The 18257-nt window shown below is 44.0% G+C and overlaps 1 protein-coding gene across 1 annotated transcript in view; it reads left to right on the top strand.

Moving 5' to 3' along the window:
- The window catches only part of trpm2 (transient receptor potential cation channel subfamily M member 2), a 130461-nt gene continuing 112204 nt past the window's right edge, over nt 1–18257 (top strand). The window contains exons 1-2 of the mRNA XM_033024204.1: nt 1–53; nt 4433–4614. The gene's annotated coding sequence lies outside the window, so the exon portion shown is untranslated. The remainder of the gene's footprint in view (nt 54–4432; nt 4615–18257) is intronic.

The raw sequence follows: 18257 nt of genomic DNA on the forward strand, positions 1-18257 counted from the left end.
GAAAGAAGCTTGGAGCCTGCTCCTCGGGCAGCATTCCTGACCTGCTCCCACTTGTGAGTATGGGTTGAGGGTTGATAGGGTGAGGGATCCGGCCTGGATCTCAGGCTAAAGTAGGGGCACGATTAAGTGCATGTGTACGGCACAGAATTATGTTAGATGGAAGATGGAAGGTAGTGCAGTTAAACAAGATAGCGGTCCAGAGGACAGTCTGCTGCCATATTACTGCTTTACACAGGGATAAATCTGGGTCACAGGCAGCAGGCAGCCATGGCTTGATGAAAGACACCACGCCCAAGTCTGCAGCGACCTGCAATTTGTCCCTCATGCTGGAGATACTGGGGGAGTGATGGGGAGGGAGCTGTAGAGGTGGGCAAGACAGATAAAAGGGAACTCACTACTACTTTTCAGTCAGCAGCTACTGAAAACAGGCATAGAGATGCTCCTTAATCACTTAGGGGGTGGGTGCAGTCAGTAGTGGAAGGGGAAGTTTCAAGTGGAGGATTTATGAGCAAAGGGGAGGGTGCAAGGGTGGTGTCAGGGTGAAGAGGAAAGTGTCAGGGGAACTGTGTGAATGAATGGCGAAAATGGTGATGATTACGTGGAGGATATGAGGGTGAACGCAGTGAGGTTGTAAGAGAAGAATGAAGGGTGCGAGGGATAAAGAGAGTGTGCATGGGGACAAGGAAGGATGTCAGAGGGAAAGGGAGGGTGTGAAAGGGGAAGGAAGGGCATGCGAGAGAGAAAGGGGATGGGAGAGAAATAGAGGGCGTCAGAGAGAAATGAGGACTGTTAGTGCCTCAGAATTAAAGGACATTCCTTTAGGAAGGAGATGAGGAGGAATTTCTTTACTCTGAGGTGGCGAATCTGTGGAATTCATTGCTGCAGAAAGTTGCAGAGGACGAGTCAATGGACATAGATAGATAGAATGGAGATAGATAGATTCTTGATTAGTACGGGTGTCAGAGGTTATGGGAAGAAGGCTGGAGAATGGGGTTCCGAGGGAGAGATACAGTAGATCAGCCATGATTGAATGGCAGAGTAGACTTGATGGGCCGAATGGCCTAATTCTTTCCTATCACTTATGAACATGAACTGATGAGAGAAAAGGGAATGGAGCCAGAGAAGAAAAAGTGAGAAAGGAAGGTTGCGAAAGATGGAGGGAAGTGTGCGATAGATGAAGGAAAGGTGCGAAAGACAAAGCACGGGTGATAGAGAGAGAAAAGGAGGCCAGAGAGAAAGGAAAGGTGGGAGAGAGGAAGGAAAGGTGGGGGAGAGAGAGGAAGTGGTTTTAGGAGAGAAATAAGGGTGTGAGAGAGAAATAAAGACTGTTAGTGTGCTGGATTAAAGGGGGGCAGAGAACAGAAAAGGGGTGGGGATGAAATAAGAGCTGTAAGGATTGGGGAGCGTGAGTAGTGAGGAAAACTGAGGCTGAAAACGGAACCATGAGGGTGAAAGCGTAGATATAAATGTGAGTGAGGGCATTGGAAGGTATCATAGATTTGATGATGGTGTAAGGGTGAAGGAAGGAAAGATGAGCATGAAGAAAGGGAGTGAGCAAAGGTGAAAAAGAAGAAGTGAAGGTGAATATAAGGGTATGAAAGTGAGAGTATGAAATTGAAAGGAAGGGTATGGACGTTAATGTGCGGAGAATTTCATGCAGTTCCTTTGGCCCACTTTCAGTCAAACAGACAGAAACTGTGAGCCTGCTTCCACCAACAGCATTCCTGATTTGCTTCTACCTGTGAGTGCGGCTTAAGGCCTGAGTGGTCTGGCTAGCATCATGAGGGCACAGCTTAAGTGCAAATATAAAGCCTCCAGACACTGGGATAAGTTTGTTAGAGGGTGAGAGGAGTGCTGTTAGCAAGATGTAGTAGTCCAGGGCTCAGTTTGCTGTCGCATTGCAGTTTCTCTCCGGGCCCTGCCTGACCTGACAGCCAGCACTCAAGGTCAGCAGAATTTCACCACCACAAGCAAGGTGTGCAAGTCCACTGTTTATCTGTGGAAAGTGACCACAGGTCACAAGGACGGCCTTTATTTTCTGATGCTACCGGACCTCCATGGGCAGGAAATGAATGGCTCACAGCAGGGCCGACCTTAGGAGGTGCGGGGGCCCAATTGGGAACAATTTTGGTGAGCCCCAGGTTCCCAGCCAAGGTCTGTAGAATCATAGAAATACAAGTAAAGTCTATTATAGCCTTTATATCTCTATGGTAGAATGGAAAGTAATCAAAATGTGTGCTTAAAAAGTGCCTGCGAGTTAATGGGCCAAACAGATCTAAGCTGCTTTTTAATATAAAACTGCATACATGTAAGCCTACTAGTAACAAACAAAATGTGTAGACCACCTCTGAAAAGTACATAGTTACAATACCACTTGTTTTAGTGACTGTGAAATGAAAAAAAAAGTAATTTAATTAACTAGATCCTGGAAAACCAATAACTATTGGTGAAAAACCAGTCCAGGCATTAAATTTTGGGATTCAGCCCCATCCTACCCTTTCGAGCTTTGATTACTGCATACCTTTTTGAGTGGAAGGCTTGCTATAAAACCACGGATTTTACGATTTAACTACTTGGTTTCCCTCCCAAGTTGACTCTCTCCAACTTTCCCCACGAGAGCTCGCTTAAACCAAATAAAGCCACATCTGTTTACACATGTCATTTATTTATTCATTTATTTAAAATAATACTTGTACAGTCTGTAAATATGATTGAATAAAGCAGAAATCATATAACACCCATAATGATATACGATCATCTTTACTGCTCTTTACAGTAAATTTCCGAAAATCAGTGATTTCGTATTTCAGATATATGGTTTATATCTTGGTCACTAAAACTTACCACATTTATGGTTCTGTGACACAAAATTAATCAGCTAGTAGTAAGATCCAGTCAGCTGTGCTTACACTCGATGGAAGGGAAACTCACACCATGAGATTGAAACAAATGTAAATCTGACGACCTCTAGAAACTTTGGTCAGTCACCATGCCAAAGAAAACGGTTTTTAACAATGCGTAGTAAACTCGAGGAAACTGAGACGAGTGAGAGTAGATTACCCTAGCGCAGGGCCCCCTTAGGCGTGGGGCCCAATTGGGAGCAATTGGTCCGATTGGCTTAAGGCCGGCCATGGCTCACAGCATTCAACATAAGGTTTAGGAAGGAACTGCAGATGCTGGTTTACACCGAAGATAGACACAAAATGCTGGAGTAACTCAACATAAGGCAGCATCTCTGGTGAGAAGGAATGGGTGACATTTTGGGTTGAGTCCTTTCTTCAGACTGAGAGTCAGGAAAACTAGAGATATGAAAGGGTAAGGTGTGAAATCGACAGATCAAAGCAGACGATGTTCAGGAAATGTAGAAGGATCATTGTTGGCCGAGGGGAACTAAAAAGGCAATATGAGGAGAAAGAGATGAAATATGAAGGTTAGCTCGCCAATAATATAGACTATGCAGAAATCAAAAGGTTCAGATGGACTTGGGAGTGCTGGCACAGGATTCCCAAAGATTAATTTGTAAGTTGAATCAGTAGTACGGAAGGCAAATGAAATGTTAGAGAGGACTAGAATATAAAAACAGGGACAACAGGGACGTAATGCAGAAGCTTTAAGGGCACTGATCAGACTGCATTTGAGTATTGTGAACAGTTTGGGACAGTGAGAAATGGGGCAGGAGGGAGATAGAAAGAGGGGGGGGGGTAAGAGACGAGGTGGGTGAGAGAAAGAGGAGGCAGGGTGACAGGGCAAGGGCAGGTGTGGGTGAGATGGAAAGGGGGTCAGGGGGCGAAGAGAGGGGGCGGGGTGGGGTTGAGAGAAATGTGGACGGGGTCAGGGAGAAGGGGGGTGGGGGGGCGCGGTTGAGAGTGAAGGGCGGTGCGTGTGAGAGAAAAAGATGGTCATTCTTTCTCTCCAGATTCTTTCAGCCTGTGTCGCTGAGTTACTCCAGCATTTTATGTCTATCTTCTGAGAAGTTCACATTGGGAATTCCAGATTTCTGGTGCTACCTGGGGGCGGTGGTTCGTCAACTCGTGTTCATGTTCTGGTGATACATAGCATTGATGCATTGATCAGGTAAACGTTCTTCATTCAGACTGGCAACGCTCTGGAAGTGAATAAAATCAACGGGCGAGCAAGGCGATGGGCGATACTTTGATGTGAACCCAGATTGCTAGAGCGAATTCCCGGCAGTCTGCGAAATGAGCACATGGGGAAGTCTAGCGTGACCGAGCTGTGGTCAGTCCAACACTTGCTCAGCGCATTGACCTCTCCACCCATTTCACAACAGAGAGGCAAGAAACTTTTTCTGAAGCAAAAACAAGATTGCAGGCGATTCCAAAGAAGCTCTCCAGCCGGAATATGCGCTTTGAGTAGCAGCGGTGTTCTCCAAACGGGTTGTCTTTCAGCAGTTTGTGTCATGTTTTTACAATAGGTTCGCCAACCGTTAGCAAGTCACGCTGTGGCAGGTCGGGGGCATAAACTGGATCTTCATCCCGGCTTTCTGAAGCATCTAGAAGAATTCAAACATGGGGGGTTCCTACCGATGACGAACTTTTGTGGCAGGAGGCGATCTTTGTTCAAGACTGAAAATCTCTTCAAAGTTTGTGAGAGCAGGTGAGATATTATGGAGTGTTTGTGGTTAGGTAAGAATGTATTTCATCCTCAAAAATTAAACGCATATGTCAATTTCTCGCAAGCACACAGTGCTATCCATTGGAAACATTCTGGGTGAAAAAGGCTGAACATAGAGATTTTAAAAAGTAAAGTGGAATCATCAAACCGCATGAATTAAGTTATCGATAATCAGCGGGCATTTGTTGATTGGCTTTATTTCGCCAATAAATAAACAGCGCATTGCCTTACAGAAGTATCTGCAACTGGTAACAAGTTCTGCTTTCTGGGAGCATTGAGCAGTCCGTTAATTTCCTTGAACCCAGTCAAACTGTCGCAGTCCAGCTATTGCTTGCAAATTGCCCCGAACTCATCTTGGTTTGGCCTCCCTGTTATAGGAAGGAAACTTTTTCACAAAGAGGGTGGTGGGTATATGGAATAAGCTGCCAGACGAGGTAGTTGCGGTAGAAACTAAAACATTTAAAAGGCATTTGGACAGATACCCCGATAGGCAAGTTTCAGAGGGATCTGGGCCAAATGCAGGCAGGTGGGACTCTTGTAAACGGGGCATCTTGGTCGGCATGGGCAAGCTGGGCCGAAGGGCCCGTTTCCATGCTGTATGACTGTGACTATCTGTAGCAGCAAACATACGCTAAACACTGAAGTTTGGGTGCGTTTACAAGGCCACACGAGAAACTGGTGTATGATTTTCGAGCACTTGCTGTTTAGACGTTCTGCACAGTGATGTGAAATGGCAACAAGACAATGTCTTTCTGCAGAGTCTCCCTTCCAGTGATCGATGTGAACTTGAATGATGGTTGGAGCTGAATCAGCGTCCACCGCCATGTTTTCCAGATATATTTCCTGACCCGCTGAATTACTCCAGCACTCTAGTGTCCTATCCACCACCATTAACCACTGGCCTCCAGTATCCACAGCGCAGCCTAGCTACACTACATGTCCATGTCCATCCCTACCAAGAGAGGAAACCTCCCTCTGAAAGGCCTGACCAGAGACTCCCAGAATGACAGCTGGTCTCCCAGCAGGCCATCTCCAGCTGCCTCCATCCTTCCACGGACTCCGTTAGATGAGGCCAGTGTCTGACCGTAGCCGCTGTGAGAACTGTGGATTTAGCAATTATAAGATAAATAGTACCCTCTTGGTTGTGGTTTTGAATTGGGCAGTAGATGCTCAGTGCAGTGCCAGCCACCCCCTGCCACTGGTAGTAGTTCTGAAGTACTTTTTACAGCAGCAATAAATCTGGACCAAATCACCAGTATACAAAGGTGTTGGAAGGAAGTGTGGGTCACAGTCATAGAGTGATACATCGTGGAAACAGGCCCTTCAGCCCAACATGCCCACAACGGCCAAGCTACACTAGTCTCACCTGCCTGCGTTAGATCCCTCCAAACCTGTTCTATTTGTGTACCTGTCTAACTGTTTCTTAACTGTTGGGATAGTCCCAGCCTCAACTGGCAGCTCGCCATCTTTTGTGTGAAAAAGTTACCCCTCAGATTCCTATTAAATCTTTTTCCCTTCACCTTAAACCTATGTCCTCTGGTCCTCGATTCAACTACTCTTGGCAAGAGACTCCCTTCTACCCAATCTATTCCTCTCATGATTTTATACGACTCTATAAGATCCCCCTCATCCTCCTGCACTCCAAGGAATAGAGCCCCAGCCTACTCAACCTCTCCCTATAGCTCAGACCTTCTCGTGCTGGCAATATCCTTGGAAATCTTCTCTGCACTCATTCCAGCTTAACAACATCTTCCTTTCTCTGGTCAGGTCTGCCAAGAACTGAACACAATACTCTAAAATCGGCCGCACCAACGTCTTACACAACTGCAACATGACCTCCCAACTTCTATACTCAATACTCTGACTGATGCAGGCCAATGTGCCAAAAGCCTTTTTGACCACCCTATCTACCTGTGACTCTACCTTCAAGGAACCATGCACCTGCACTCCTAGATCCCTGTGCTCTACAGTACCCCATAGAGCCCTACCATTCACTGTGTAGGTCCTGCCCATGTTAGACTTCCCAAGATGTAATGCCTCACATTTCTCTGTGATGCCTTCCGGTGCTGGTTTATACCAAAGTTAGACACAAAGTGCTGGAGTGGCGGCACAGAGGCACAGCGGTAGAGTTGCTGCCTTAAAGCGCCAGAGATCCGGGTTCAATCCTGACTATGGGTGCTTGTCTATACGTTCTCCCCGTGACCTGCATTAGTGTTGCTCGGGTGCTCTGGTAGCCTCCCACACTCAAAAGACGTATGGGTGTGAAGGTTAATTTGCTTGTATAAATATAAAATTGTCCATAGTGTGTGTTGGATAGCATTAGTGTGCAGGGATCGCTGGTCAGCACTGACTTGGTGGTTAACTCAGTGGTTAGTTAACCTAAACTAACTAAATTCAGTGGGTTAGATAGCTTCTCTGGAGAAAAAGGATAGGTGGCAGTTGGGTCAGGTCAGTCTAAAGAAGGGTATTGACCCTAACCTTTATCTCTAGAAGTGCTGCCTGACCCATTGAGTCACTCCAGCATTTTGTGTCTAACTTTCTAAACTGTGAGGCCTGTTGTATGGAAGAGATTGCAAACCATTCAGAAATGGGAACTTGGAATTCAGCAGAGAGCCCAGCTTCTCACCTAAACAAGATGCCACAAATACATTTGCCAGTGTCTTGGCTAACAATTGCTTAAACAATTGAATAAAGAATCTTTATTCTTGTAGATTCACATCCGACATCCTTGATCACTTCCAGTTTCCCTTTAGCCAAAATATTTGCTTGAAATTCCTTTGCAGATTCCTAGGTGTGTGCTGAGAGAACATACTTAAGGTCCTAATTCTAGTTTATAGATGCATAGTTTTAAATTAACAGAAAAAATCAAGAGGGACAAAGAGTAGAAAAGAAAGGTTAGTCCTCAATGTGGATGGGAACTGAAAGTATGCTGGAGGCATATTGATAATAAAAGGGTCGTACATCGAGGATGTAGCCTATTCAGAACAAAAATGGGAGCTCTTCCATCAATGCCAAAGACTGTGCTTACTGCAAAATAAATGCTTTATGATAGTTAGTATAGCTTTGTGCATGGGAAATCACGTCTCAAAAGTAGTTTTGAGTTATTTGAGGCAGTAACCAAGAAGGTAGATAATTGTACGGCTATATCTGGTCAATATGGATTTCAGCAAGGCTTTAGATAGAGTTTGTTATGATAGAGTACTCTGGAAGGTTAGATCACATACTGTATGATCCATGGAGAGCAAGCTAATTGGATGTATAATTGGCTTGATGGTAGGAAACAGGGTGATGGTTGAAGGATTCTTCTCGGACTGGAGGCAGTGAGTTGTAGTGTGCCTCACGAGTTGTTGCTGAGCCTTTGTTGTTTGTCATCTATGTCAATGACGTGGATGAGAATGTGAAAGGTATGGTTTGTAAATTTGCTGGTGACGCTAAAATAGGCAGTATTGTAGCTGTGAAGAAGATTATTAACAATTGCAGAGACCTTGAACCGCTGGGGAAGTGGGCTGAGGTGCAGTAAATGATAAAATTCAGATAAATGCATGTTGATGCATTTGGAATCTCAAACCAGAGCAGTGCCCCTCATGCACTCTTTAAAACTTTATCCTCTCACCTTGTCTATGCCTTCTAGACTCCCTTACTCTAAAACAATATTGTAACTCTACCTAGAGCTCTCATGATTTTGTATGCATCTATAAGGTCCACTTAATCTCCCATATTCCAGAGGAAAAAATCCCAGACTCTAGTTTCTCCTTGTATCTCAAGGCCTACAGTTGGAGCAACATAATTAAGAATTTTTTCCTGCACCTTTTCCAGCTTATAGCTTCCCACATCTGAGCGAGTAGAATTGCACAGGATGCTCCAAGCACGGCCTCACAAGCGACGTACTTTTGTAACATGATTTTCCAACTCCACTACTTAATCACCCTGACCAATAAAGGCAGGCGTGCCAAATGCCTTCTTTACTACCCTGTCCATTTGTGTTGCCACTTTCACGTAACTATGTACCTGTACCCCTCAGTCTCTCTAATCAGGGCTCCACTATTTATTGTATCAGACCTGCCCTGATTTGACTCACCAAAATACAAAGCCTTGCATGTGAGTGAGTTAAATTCCCTATGACAAAACTCGGCCCACTGATCTAGATTTAAGTCCTGATGATTATCTTCACTTTCCATTGGGAAATGTTGATGTTCAAGGGCACAAGAGTATCCTTTTAAGCAAACCAATGTATGCCAACATGCAATGGCCGCAGACATTTATGAAGAAAAATAACATTTTTTGCTGGATTATTTGGATACATGGAAAAATATATCTTACTGGTTATAACAGGCATTGGAAAGTATACACCTGGAACATTAGAGTCTGCACATCATAAAGCCCCTCAACCCAACTCATTCGTGCCGACAAAGATTTATGTGTTCTAGTCGCTTTAGCCTATATTTGGCCCATATCCCTCCAAACATTTCCTATCCATGTACCTTTCTTAAAGTCTTTTAAAATTGCTGTTGGACCTGGCTGTACAGTTTCCTCTGGAAGCTTATTCCATATAACACCACCCTCTGTGTGTAAATATTGTAGTTTAGATCCCTTTTAAATCGTCCCCTCTCACCTTAAATTCATGCCCTCTAGCTATATCTCCTCTAACCAAGGAAAGACTGCAACCATGTACATCTCTCATGATTGTTTTTATTTCTGTCAGGTCAACCCACAGCCTCCTGTACTCCTACACCTTCTCTGCACCCTTTCCATCCTGACAACATATTTAGTTTCAACCCACCGAGTCCGCATCGGCCAGTGATCCCCGCACACTAACACTATCCTTCACACACTAAGGACAATTTACAATAATACCAATCCATTAACCCACAAACCTGTATGACATTGGAATGTGGGAGGAAACTGGAGATCACGGAGAAAACCCACGCAGGTCACAGGCAGAACGTACAAACACCGTACAGACAAGCACCCGTAGTCAGGATCGATCCCGGGTCTCTGTTGCTGTAAGGCAGCAACTTTACCGCTGCGCCACTGTGCCTCTATATTATAAAGATGTATAAAATCATGAAGGAACATAAAATCACAGGGTGAACATGCGGTATTTTACCCAGGGAAGAGGAATCAGAAACAGAAAGACAGTTTAAAGTGAGATGGGCTAGATTTAACAGGAACCAGAGGAACCATTTTTATATACAGAGGGTGGTTAGTGTATGGAATGAGATGCCATAGATGGTAGTTGAGGCAGGTACTCTAACAGCATTTAAGAGAAATGGATATGCAGGGAATGTAGGGCTATGGATCATGTGCATGTTGAGGAGATTAGTTTAACTTGACATCTGGTTCTGGACATACAAGAAACAAGGAACTGCAGATGCTGGTTTACCAAGTAAAGACAAAGTGTAGAAGTAATTCAGCAGGTCAGGTAGCTAGAGAACACGGATAGGTGACGTTTTCGAGAAACTTCTTCAGACTGATTGCAGGGGTGGGAGGTTCCATATTGTGTCTTTCCTCTGCACACACTCTATGGGCTAAAGGACCTGTTCCCCTGCGATACGAGGCAATTTAGAACTGAGATGAGGAAACATTTTTTCACTCAGAGAGTTGTGAATTTGTGGAATTCTCTGCTTCAGAAGGCAGTGGAGGCCGATTCACTGGATGCATTCAAAAGAGAGTTAGATAGAGCTCTTAGGGCTAGCGGAATCAAGGGGTATGGGGAGAAGGCAGGAACGTGGTACTGATTGGGGATGATCAGCCATGGTCACATTGAATGGCGGTGCTGGCTCGAAGGGTCGAACGTCCTACTCCTGCACCTATTGTCTATGTATCTATGCAACTCAAGTTAATGACACAAATATTAGGACAGATGGCTGTTATTGATGTTAAAAAGTTCTTCTAGAAGGTATGAAGTTCCAGGGTGGGTTTAGCTGATAAAGGAACTTGCCATAATTAGTAGCTGGGGAAAGTTAGTGATGAATAATAAAAACCATATTAAGGCAACACTTAACAGATAGCCAAGGTTAGTGGGTTTAGAGTTAGAGTTTGCAAGTAGTAGGTTTAGAGATAGCAAGTAGACTTTAAGGGATTTGAACATTTTAGGTTTCACGGAAACCTAATACAGTATGTTCAAATTCCTTGCGTGCATGGAAGGTATATGCTGAAACCAAGGGACGAGGCAGGAAATAATTGGGATTATAGTTGAGATTATATACAAAGCTGAATGAATGTAATAGAAGGCAAGGAGGTGTTGGTTTCAACAATGCCTAATTATACCTTAAGCAACATGTAGTATTTCCTTTTCTCCAACTCTACCCCGAGCTTCACGTAACCAAGCAACCCAGGCCCACTCAAAACTGTGACCATTGCACCAGGAGAATCTCCAGGAGACATCAGTGAACAACAGTTTTGCATGCATACTTTACCTGGAGTGATTCAGCAATTTTGCCAGTACCCAGTGTGCAAGACGGATTGATAATGTGCAATTTAACGGGTAAAATGAAGTCAGAGAGTCACAGAAGGCGAAGTCTCAATTAACTGGAAATGACAGCTGGGATCGTTTGGTTTTCTGCGTAAGTTTGACCAGACAACATTGGAAACCGTAGTCAAGCCTTAGGGAAAGACTATTCCGTTGTTGTGCTTTTTATTCATTTTTCTTTTGAATTTTGATTTGTTCCTGCAAGTGCAGAGGCTAATCTCCCATGGGAGGATATCAGAAACAAATGACAACAAGAAATAATGAATGCTTCGACTCTGACATCGGGAGGAGAATGGGGAGTGCAGGGGAGAGATAAGACTTTGCCTTCCATCACAGTGAGGAGGAGAATCGCTGTGATGGATGTTTGTGTAAATTGTGTTGATTCTTGGTTCTTCTACTTGTGTGTATGACTGCAGAAACCACATTTTGTTTGCACCTCAATGAAGTTCAAATGACAATAAATAAATTGTATCATTGTATCAATTGTATCATTGTATTTAAGAATTAATCATCAGAACGATTGTAAATGTGTCAAAAAAAGAGGACATTGGTATAAGAAGGAAGTTTGAAAGGGGATTTGAGGGAAATGTTTTTTTACAAAGAGAGTGGTTGGCAATTGCCAGGGAAACTGGTGGAGTTAGATGCAATCTCTAACATTAAGAGACAATTAGAGAGGCATTTAAATAGAGTTAAACAGAGCAAAAGGAATTAGTATTGATAGACAAAAGGGGTCTGAAAGGCCTGTTACCGTGTGGTGGAATTCTATGACTATCACATGAGGAAGGCATTCAACATATTTTGATTTAGATTATGGACAATCTCTCTATGTATTTCACTTTGATATAGTTTGGTTTTGGCTTCAGGATTAAATATCTCTGGTATCCTTCAGCAGAGGAAATAGTTTATCTACTATATGTTTATGTTATGATATTGGGACTGGAAAGCTTGAATCATAAGGAGAGATTGGATTGCCTGGGGTCTTTTCTCCTTGAGCGTAGGACATTGAGGACTGACTTTATAGAGATATATAAAATCATGAGGGACTTAGATAGGTAAATGGTCACAGTTTTTTTCCCAGGCCGGGAGAGTCCAAAACTAAAACTTAAGGTCAGCGATGTAAGATTTTTGTCACACAGAGGATGGTGTGTATGTGGAACAAGCTACCCGAGGAAGTAGTCAATTGGATACTTGAAGAACTGCAGATGCTAGAATCTTGGGCAAACACAGTGTTGGAGTATCTTAGGGGGTCAGTCAACATCTCCAGAGGGAATGAATGGGCAATGTTTTGGTGACTGAAAGAAGGATACGAGCCTGAAACATTGTAGAGTCAGAGTTATGCAGCGTGGAAACAGTCCCTTTGGCCCAACTTGCCCACGCCGACCAACATGTCCCGTCTACACTAGTCCTGCCTGCGTTTGGCCCATATCCCTCTTAACCTGTCCTATCCATGTCTCAATACCTCCTCCTGCAGCTTGTTCTATAAACCCACCACCATTTGTGTGAAAAAGTTATTCCTCAGGTTCTTATTAAATCTTTCCCTTCTCACCTTTAACCCATGGTTCTTGATTCCCATGCTCCGGGCAAGAGACTCTGTACATCTACCCCTCCTCCTCTGTGCACCAAGGAATTGTCCTAGCCTGCTTCCCAAGGCTCAGGCCCTCTAGTCAGTCCTGGCAACATCCTCGCAAATCTTCTCTGCACCTTTTCCAGCTCATCTGTCCATTCCTTTCACAAATTTTGTGTGACTCGCTGAGTTCCTCCAGCAGTCTGTGTTTTGCCTATCTGTCAGCTTGTTTGGCTGCATCCCTCTATTCCGTACCTGTACTGTGCCTGTCAAAGTTGCCATCATATCTGCTTCCACCACCTCCCATGGTAAGTAAGATGCACAGGTTAAAAGCTTGCCTTATAAATCCTCTTTAAACTATTCCGTTCTTACTTAGAAGCTATGTCCCGCCACCCCAGTATTTGACATTCCACCCTGGGGAAAAAAGACTCTCTCTGTGTCTGTCTAGATATCTATCCTTCTCTCAGGATGCCACTGAGCCTCCAATGCTCCGGGGAAAACAAACTAGCCTCTCTTTATAGCTCATGCTCTCCAATGCAGACAAAATCCCTTTGAACCTTTTCTACACTTTCTATAGAACCTCCGCAAAGCCTTCCTGTAATGTGGTGGCCAGAATTGTAACCAACCAACTAACAGACCCATAGTCTTTTGCCTCTTGTCTCTATCTCCCTTCTTAAATAAAACAGTCACATATGCAATTTTCTAAACTGTTCAAAAGCTCCCAGAACTCGATGAGTTTAATAAAACTTTAATAGATGTCACTACTATATCTGTGGACACTTCAAACTCATTGATGCAGGACGTCGGGTCTTGTTGCTGCCATACAGTGGCAGAGACCCGGGTTCGATCCTGACTACACATGCTGTCTGTACGTAGTTTGTACGTTCTCCCTAAGACCAGCATGGGCTTTCTCTGGGTGCTCTAGTTTCCTCCCACACTTCAAAGACGTACAGGTTTGTAGGCTAATTGGCTTGGTAAAATTGTAAATTGTCCCTAGTGTGTAGGATAGTGTTAATACACGAGGTGATCGCTGGTACACGGTGGGCCGAAGGGCCTGTTTCCGCGCTGTATCTCTGTATCTATCTCTGTATCTCTAAAGCACAGAAAGAGGCCTTTTGGCTCATCATGCCTATGCTGATCCAATCAATTACCTGTCACTACTGATATCATTTTCCAGCACATAATCTGTAGCCTACTTGCCTTGGTGAAGTGATTGTCTAGGTACTTCTCAAATTTTGTAAAAGTCTTTTACTCCACCAACCCATCAGGCAGCATGTTCTGCATTTCACCCAGCCTCTGGATGAAAAAGTTCTTCCCAGATTCCCTCTAAATCTCTTATTCTTCACCTCAAACCTATGCCCTACGGCTTTACACATCTCTGCCGTGGGGAAAAGTTATCTATCTCATCGATGCCCTTTATCGTATCCCATCTCAGTCACTTCTGCTCCAAGGAAAACAAACCTAGCCCATCTTGTAGTTCCTCATAACTGTAACATTTCATCCTTGACAACATCCTAGTGATGGTTTTACTGAACACTTCTGCTCGGTCCGCCAAAGTCTTCTGAATATCCCGGTTGCTAATCATTTTAATTCCCCTTCCCATTCACATACTGATCTTTCTGTCTTTGGCTTACACCGTTGCCAGAGTGAGGCCACATACAGAGTGGATGAACAGCTCCTCATAATCCGCTAGGGTTGTTTACAACCCAGCAGATTGTATATTGATTCCTCCAATTTTAGATAATTAAACAACCCCCACTTCTCCCACCTGTTTCCCCTTCACCTCTCTTCCCTGTGCCCCACCTGGATATGCACCCATTCTTCCTTTCCCATTCCCCTTCAAATTATATTATTTCCACTGGCTTCACATTTTGTATCTCTTAAATCTTTTTCTCCTTATGTCACACTTTTTGTCTTTTCATCTTTGGTATTTGCCCAAACATCTGACTATAAAAAACCCTTGCCTGTAAACACCTATCACTGGCTAGATTTTGTCCTGTTGCCATGTCTCTTCCAGCTTTTTCCACCACTGTACTGAATAGTCATTCTGAAGTACTTTGTGGGTTTTTTTGTAAACCAGCATCTGTAGTTCCTTGTCAACATCTGTTGCCCTCCCTGGAACAGTCACATTCTTCCTTCAGCATAGCAAGTAGGACTGCACACAATACTCCAGACATGGCCGACCACTGTTTTATAATTCCCTACGCTCATATTCTATGCCCCAACTAAGCAAAGGAATAATCCTGTATGCATTCTTTGCAACCCTCTGTACCTGTGCTATCACTTTCAAGGATCTTTGTACACTAATGTCCCTTTCTTCATCAATAATCCCTAGGGCACGATTATATATCAAACCCTTATTAGATAACCCCCTCACCCACCCCCCAAAAATGCAACATTGCACTAACCAAGATTAAATTACATCTAGTATTGCTCTGCCTTAGTTGATCAATATAATTTTGTTGCCATGGACTACTCTTATAGAAGTCATAGAACATAGAACAATACAGTACAGCACAAGAACATACCACATAAACTCCTAGAGTCATACAGCCCTTCGACACAACAAGTCCACGGCGACAAAAATGACCCATCTCAGTTAGACCCATCTTAGACTCATCTAAGTTTGTCCTGTTTCCCATTTGCCCATATTTAGCCCATATCCCTCTAAATCTTTCCATTCCATGTATCTATCCAAATGTATTTTAAATATTGCTGCTGCATCTGCCTCGACTACTTCCTCTGGCAGCTCATTCCAATTACACATCATCCTCAAAAGGTTGCCCCTCAGGTTTCCATTAAATATTTTTCCTCTCGGTTTCAACCTATATCTTCCAGTACGTGATGCCCCTACCCTTGGAAAAGACTGCACTTTCACTTAATTATTCTATACACCTCTATTAAGATCATTAAGTCGTTGGAGGGATTGCTACAAATTCTTCCATGCTATTTGAAAATATTTTTTGGATATTTGTAGTGTTCTCCAATGCGAATACTAACATTAATTGGACTAAGCTACACTTTCCTGCTTTTCATTCATAACAAAATTCCCATTCCTCTGGTCTCCTAGCTCTTGTCATTTTGCATTGTCTATTCTTTGATTTTATTAGCTTTTCTTCGGTGGTTGGTTTGTTCACATGATCTGTCTTTCTCCTGGAATCCCTCTGTCCAATTGGGATACATTTAGTCATAGAGTCATAGTCAAACAGCATGGAAACGGACCCTTGGCCCATCTTTCCCTCACCGACCAACATATGTCATCTACACTAATCCCACCTGCCTGCGTTTGGCCCATCTATATATTACAAAAATTCTCATCTTGTTTGTATGCGTGTGTGCGTGTGCGTGAGATCCCAAAACCCCACCAAAACAGTACATGATAGCGCTATAATTTTTGGCCCACCTTACTCACCATTGTCCTGGGATGTAAATGAAACATGTTTCATTCGTATTGATGTTAGATTTTACAAGTTATTGACATTTTAAACTTTACAAAAAACACTCTTCAAACCACTTTTTCACTTGCCCTGCCCGTCAGTTACGTTCAACATCATCGAAACTCCGCCAAAACGGTACACGATAGTGCTACAATTTCTGGCCCACCTTACTCACCATTGCCCTGGGGTGTGCATTAGCCAAATTTCGTTCAGATTGACGTTGTATTTTACAAATTATTGACATTTGAAACAATACAAAGAACACTTTTCCACTTGACCTGCCCATCTGCCGCGTTTGACGTCACAACGACATCACAATGACATCACAATGGAATTTTAAACTTAAAAAAATTACTTTTCCACTTGCACTGCCCATCAGCCGCGTGACCGTGCATGCGCAGAGGACCCGGTATCCACGTGTGCGATTCAAAAATAACTGAAAGTCTCCCCTGCTGAGGCTGGGGCTAGGTTTGGGGGCAGCGGCGCTGCTGCTCCAGGCCCGCAGAGAGGGAGAGGAGCGGGACCCGGGGCAAGGACTAGACCACAGCCTCGGCCTCTCCCTCCCTCTCCCCCGGCTCCAGGCTGTTCGGCCCGTCCCCCCTGACAGCCTCCCGCCTCAAGTACAACTTCATCGCTGACGTGGTAGAGAAAACAGGGCCGTGCCTGGGCAGTTGGGTGAGGGTTGCCATGACTCGCGTCACAATGGGGATCTCTGGCGTCACAACGGGAACCCATCAGCCGCGCCTGCGCAGCTGGGGGCTATGGGTGAGTGGTGGAATATTGCGTTGGGGGAACGGGCCCAACGGGTCCGCACTTGGTCTAGTATCCCCCTAAACCTATCCTACCCATGTACCTGTCTAAATGTTTCTTAAACATTGCGATAGTACCTGTCCCAACTATCTCCTCTGGCAGACAAAAGTGCTGGAGAAACTCAGCGGGTGTGGCAGCATCTATGGAGCGAAGGAAATTGGCAACGTTTCGGGCCGAAACCTCTGAAGAAGGGTTTCAGCCCGAAACGTTGCCTTTCCTTCGCTCCATAGATGCTGCCGCACCCGCTGAGTTTCTCCAGCACTTTTGTCTACCTTCGATTTTCCAGCATCTGCAGTTCCTTCTTGAACAGATCTCTTCTGGCAACTCGTTCCATGCACCCACCACCCTTTATGTAAAATAAAAAGTGACCCTTCAGGTGCCTACTAAATCTTTCCCCCCCTCATCTTAAACTTATGTCCTCTGGTTCTTGATTCCCCTACTATGGGTAAGAGACACTGCGTTTACCCAATCTATTCCGCTCATGATTTTGTACACCTCTATCAGATCACCTCTCATCCTCCTGCAGTCCCAGAAATAGAATCCTAGCATGCTCAACTCTCCCTATAGCTTTGAGTCCTGGCAACATCCTCGTAAATCTTCTCTGCATCCTTTCCAGCTTGACAACTTCAACATGATGATCAAACAGGAACACGCTACTCTAAATGTCGCGTCACCATTTATATAACTGGCCTTATTTCTCTATATAACTAAAAGTCTTCATCTTGTTTGTGCCCACAATGTGTGTGTGTGGCCGTCTCTGTGTGTGTCAATCTGGTTAATTCCACCTTCTTCCAAACGCTAGGCCACAGCCTTCCCATTTTCACACATCCTGCTCACATTTTTCCAGTGGTGGCAATAAACATCTTCCCCTCGCATTTCCATATATATTTCCAAAGTTATTAATCATTGAAATTTAAAAAACAGCCCAATTTCTTCAAACTCACTCATTTTGGAAAAAAAATCTGACTGACGTCACAATGAGAAAAAGGACTCTGAAGAAGCAGAGTCTGAAGAAAGATCCAGACCCAGAACTTAATTTATATTATTTCTCCAGAGATGCTGCCCAACCTACTGAGTTACTCCAGCACTTTGTGTCGATCTTTAAAATAACTTGTTGTAAACTAGTTTAGTTAACGTTATTCATGGTGTTGAATCGATTGAAAATGTTTATTTGGTTGTACAAACCTCCTGGGGAAATGTTATTGCCAATTATATCAAAAAATATTCTACTTACTCGAAGCAGGCTGGATAGGTTTCTCCAATGTGAGTAGCTATGTTATGTTCACGTTCACAAGTTATTGGAGTAGAATTAGGCCATTCAGCCCATCGAGTCCACTCCACC

The sequence above is a fragment of the Amblyraja radiata genome, chromosome 7 (genome assembly GCF_010909765.2).
Source record: "Amblyraja radiata isolate CabotCenter1 chromosome 7, sAmbRad1.1.pri, whole genome shotgun sequence".
In the NCBI taxonomy this organism is placed as follows: Eukaryota; Metazoa; Chordata; class Chondrichthyes; order Rajiformes; family Rajidae; genus Amblyraja; species Amblyraja radiata.